Below are 5,072 nucleotides of genomic sequence, written 5' to 3' on the forward strand. Positions count from 1 at the left end.
TCATAATCCACTCGACCGCCTCCGGGCTCCGAGACGTAGGGCTATTACTTCTTCCGAGAAGGGCCTGAACTCGTACATCCCTTGTGTTTACAACCTCTCCATAGCTAGGACCTTGCCTCTCCATACCTACCCCCCACTCTACTGTCAGGCTTAGAACCACGACAACGACCAAAGTCACAAAATCACCGTAAAACACAATATTAGTAGCAGGTAATCACTCATGTACTGGAAAGTCTACATGTTGGCCTCAGCTGGGCCCCTGCTCGCACCCCTGCCTCCGCCACTGAGTACCCGTGAGCCCCAAATATCTTCTCCCTTAAAATATATTTTTTCCAATTTTCACCCACTTTTAATTAGTCTATCCGAGAATGAATATTAAACTATGATAGTAACAACAAACAACAACAAGTAATTATAATTGGTGTTCATCCAGAAAACGGTGATAGCACGCATATGAGGCAGATGAACAACTGGGGACAATTGGGCTGAGGTTGTCAGTACGAACAAATCTCAAAGCTAGGGGCTCGAGTACAAATGAAGCTCAGACTTATAGTGATTATTGCACATTAATAAACAATTACCTTATGTTCCCGACGGGATGACCTTATTTTTCTTCTGAACATGATATTTGTATTTGTTGGCATGTTACATGGAAAATTACCTTTTCGTGAAGGAACTTCTGTGTTAATGATCCGTCTTTCATTTCTTTAATGTACATCTTAATAAAGGGTGGTTGTGTGAGCACCAAATTAGGAGCTCAGTCTAAGAGAAAAGGTCTGATTATGTAATTTGGATACATAGTTCTTGCTTTGTTAGGAGTAACCTGATGATCATTTGATAATATATACCTATTCATCTGCCATGTGAACTTCATTGATCAATGTGTCTCCCTTTGCCCTTGCTAATCTAGGATGCCACGTTTCTTTGATACTAGAATTTCATGTTACCTACATGATTACATCAGACAAATGGATTTTACTTTGCCCCACTACAAGAAATCTGTTAATACATGACGGTACTAGTCTGTCATGGATCAGCGAAAAACTGTCATGGGTGTCCATGCATGACGGATTTGAAATTTGTCATGTATATCGCGTCATAATTTGACATCATACTGTCCTTGACGGTTCTTGACCGTCATGGATCTGCCTCACGTGTGCTTAACTATCATGCTTGTAACGGCGTTAACGTGTTTGCCACGTCATCATTTGACATAGATCTAAGATGGCAGCCCATGTAGAAATTAGCCCAATTGAAATTTTGGCCCACCAATTTCGATTATATCTAAGAGTGACGGCCCATATAGCAATCAACCAAATTAAAACTTTGGCCCATTAAACTATGGTCGGTCTAAGGCCTAGTAATTCACTACAAGCAGTACACCCACCACTAATCATGTCTAAAAAAACCACCTCTAATCTCATTTCTTTATCTTCCATGGAATTTTTAATCCAATATGATGGTCAGAAAAATATATGCTCATTTCATTAATAAATTAAATAAAGGTTACATAAACAAACCGGAAAATACACATCTACAGGAGCAAAAAATTCCTAAAAACTTAAAATTACAAACATCTCATGGAGAACACTAAGCTACTCTACAGCTCCTCAGGCGCCGGGGCGCTCGCCATATGTTAACTTTGGTTAATTCCAGTGTCTTTGTGGCCACCGATTCGGCCGTACTCGCCAAAGTCATCGGAGAGAGGTCCCATTTTTGCAACATAACCATGCTTCTGGAAGGCACTCTGTCTCCACCGGTGAAGACTCCATAGAGCTTGTATTACCTGCGTGTTGAGAAGCCCCAAGAACCTCTCAAAAAAAATGAATGGATGGAAAAATCAAAAGCAACAGGGGGAGGTAGACCTGGTGACCTGGTGGACTGCGGCTCACAGCCTGCCAAGGATCCCGCCGGTCCGATGCGGCGGAACTCCACCAGGCGCGTCGTCAGGTGAGGCTGAAGCGGGACCTTGAGCACGCCCGTAGTCATCGCGCCCAGCCCATCCAGCTTGTGCACGCCCACGAGGGACCTTGTCGCTCCGTGCAGCAAGGTGGGCACCATCCGTAGGAATGGAACCGGCGCCACGAGCACTGGGTCCGCCTTCAGGGGCGCTCTCGCCTGAGAGACGAGGCTAACATCGCGGAGGCATATGGCCGTTGCGGGATGCAGAGGGGAAGATGGTCATGGATAAAGAGGATGCAGCGGTAGCTAACGCGGACCTTTTCTTGGTGAAGTGGCAGCGGCAGCTAACACGGACTTTTTCTTGGTGAAGTGGCAGCGGCCATGGATGGGGAGGGCGGAGGATGGAGGATCTGGAAGAGGCCGACTCAGATCCACTTCGCCCCCGGTGGAAGAGAAGTGGGCGTCTCGTGGGTGGATTGAAGGAAACACAAGAAAGAGGGAGAGGTTTCGTTGCCGTTGGATACGGGAGGATCGGACGGTGGCTGCCTGCGATCCGTGGGAGGGTTGGAACAACCAATCAGAACGCAGGATTGGCCTCATGCCAGATACACGCCTTGTGAACCTTTAGTGGGCTTTTGTGTGATTCAGCCCAGCCGACTAAAGCCAGCCTTGAATTCGTTATAAGGCATGCACATTTTCGGCAGTGTAGAAACCGAACTATATTTTGGCCGAAAGGGCATGCAAGTGTAGTTGCACACGAAGTGGAAAACAAACTAAAAAAAGCATGTGGGCTTACTTTTCATTTAGATCTGGAATATTCTTTTTGATGTGCCTAAATAAATGTATAGTAGGCCAATATTTTTTATGATCCCAGAAACAATTTGAATTTACATAGACACATTTTATGCAAAAACTATGTTTTATATTCTTCAAATAACTAATAGATGGGCGCTTACACCAATATTTTTTTCAAACCAATTTTTCCATTAAAACAAATTTAATTATACGAACGTATAGACTCACTAACATAAAATGTGATTTTAAAACCAATTTTGACTACTTTTTCACTCACATGTAGCTCAAAAATTAATTATATTCATTTAATGCCTAGAAATGCACCAAATGAGTTAAATATAGCAAATGAACCTCGAAAAAATCCAAACTTTAAAATGGATTATGTGATGGTGTATGTTGAGTGTAGAAAATATGTCAAGGACAACGGATGAAGTAGTGGTCGTTTCACCTTCAGACCTAACTTGGTGCCTCTTGAAACCTAGTTTTTTCTCGGAGATTGTCTGGTTTCTAAGAAGCGCATGTCTCAAGTTTTGCAAAAATTTCTCAATTTTTTACCACAACCTCTGGGTGTCGTATGAGGCCACCATGCCAAATTTCATGTTTTTAGTCTCTGTTTGCATTCTTCAGAATAGAAGAAAGGGTAAACTCCATGTTCGGGGTCGTTTCTTGGCACCCTCATGTTTGGAATTCCTTTCCTTTTTATTGCATAAGGCCTAAACATAGACTTACTAACACAGAAATGATTTTTCATACAAATTTTGTAAACATTTTCATGCACCTACATTTCAAAGATGAATTATATTCATTAAATATCTATAAATGCAAGCAAAGACTAAAATATAGCAAACGGACCCAAAAAATGCCAAAATGTTAACATAAATCATGTAATGATGTATGTTGAGTGTACAGAAAATTCAATGCCAACGGATAAAGCATCGCTTCACCTTCAAACCTGGCCCGTTGCCTCTCAAAACCTAGATTTTTCTCGGAGATGGTGCGGTTTCTAAGCATCATATGTCACAATTTATGCAAAACCTTCTCAATTTTTTATGACAAGCTTTGGCTGTCATGTGAGGGTATTATGCCAAATTTCTGGTTTTTAAGACTCCATTTGCATTTTTTAGAATTAAAAAAATGGTAAAGTCCATGCTCGTGGTCGTGTCTTGGCGCCCTCATGTTTAGAATTTCGTTTCTGTTCTTGCATAAGGACTCAATGGAAATTATAACACAAATATGTTTTTTCAAACCAAATTTGTTAAATTTTTCATGCACCTGCAGCTCAATATTGAATTTTATTCATTAAATGCCTAGAAAATGCACTAAATGACTTAAATATAGCAAACGAACCCAAAAAATGCCAAATTTTGACATGGTTTTTATGTAATGGTGTATGTTGAGTGTAGAAAAATTTCAAGGTACTGTTATGCGCACTGTCCGAGACGTATGTGGATTGTGTTTATATAAAGATCTAGCTCAGTGTTAACTACGATTCACATGTAGCCTGATGGTTTGATGCTCACTCGGTTGTTCATTAGGTCTCAGGTTCGACTCTACATAGTGCCAATTATTATGCTATTAGTATTTCTCTCAGTTGTAATGACATGTGGGACCAACACTTTACACACATGACTGTTTGCTGCCGTGGCAAACAGTAGCCACGAGCTCATTATTTTCATATTATTCCAGGGGTACTATAATATTTCTCTCAGTTGTAGTGACATGTGGGACCAACAATAGGCACCCGTGTGCACTCTGGCTGATTGGTTTGAACAACATATGGATCAAACAAGGGGAGCCATATGTGATGGTCTATAAAGGACAAAGCTAGGTCCAACTAGTCGATCTGTTATAGATTTGTGACGACATCTCGATGTCCGTCATGAAGTGGTCAATGTTTTTTGGGCTCATTCGTATCTTGTTGGTCGGTGACGGTTACCATGACGGATCAGAAAAACCGTCATCGACTGTGATGGAATTCTGGAACGTCATCAGAAATCCGTCATAGATTAACAGATTTCTTGTAGTGCCCTATAAAGGGTATGCATTCATAGGTGGGATGCTTGCTCACAAATTTTCTTATTCCTAGAGTATTGCAATATTGTGGTAATGTGAATGGAACAATGTATAGATTGACTGCTATATCAATAATTTTGCATACTAATATAGGGGCATATAACTAAGGTATTTTTGTATGTATGCAGAAAATTATGCTGGTTCAGCTATATTTATGTACAACGCAATGCAGCACGTTGAAGGAAAGGCATGCAGGTGTACCAAGGTATGCTCAATTCTCATATGCCCCTCTCCTATTGATGTCATGTCCCATCACTGGGCATACTGTATTGAAGGCTCCAAGGTTCAGATTTTAGTCACCC

At 41.3% G+C, this 5,072-nt stretch overlaps 1 long non-coding RNA gene across 1 annotated transcript; it reads right to left on the reverse strand.

Annotated features, from left to right (window-relative positions):
* Positions 1 to 1,460: 1,460 nt before the first annotated feature.
* On the reverse strand, positions 1,461 to 2,433 carry LOC123146918 (uncharacterized). Its single transcript, XR_006472973.1, has 2 exons — positions 1,874 to 2,433; positions 1,461 to 1,786 (listed from the first exon to the last, which is right to left on the reverse strand). It is a non-coding gene; the product is annotated as an uncharacterized lncRNA (long non-coding RNA).
* Positions 2,434 to 5,072: the final 2,639 nt, after the last annotated feature.

This window comes from Triticum aestivum, chromosome 7A, assembly GCF_018294505.1.
Source record: "Triticum aestivum cultivar Chinese Spring chromosome 7A, IWGSC CS RefSeq v2.1, whole genome shotgun sequence".
Classification (NCBI taxonomy): domain Eukaryota; kingdom Viridiplantae; phylum Streptophyta; class Magnoliopsida; order Poales; family Poaceae; genus Triticum; species Triticum aestivum.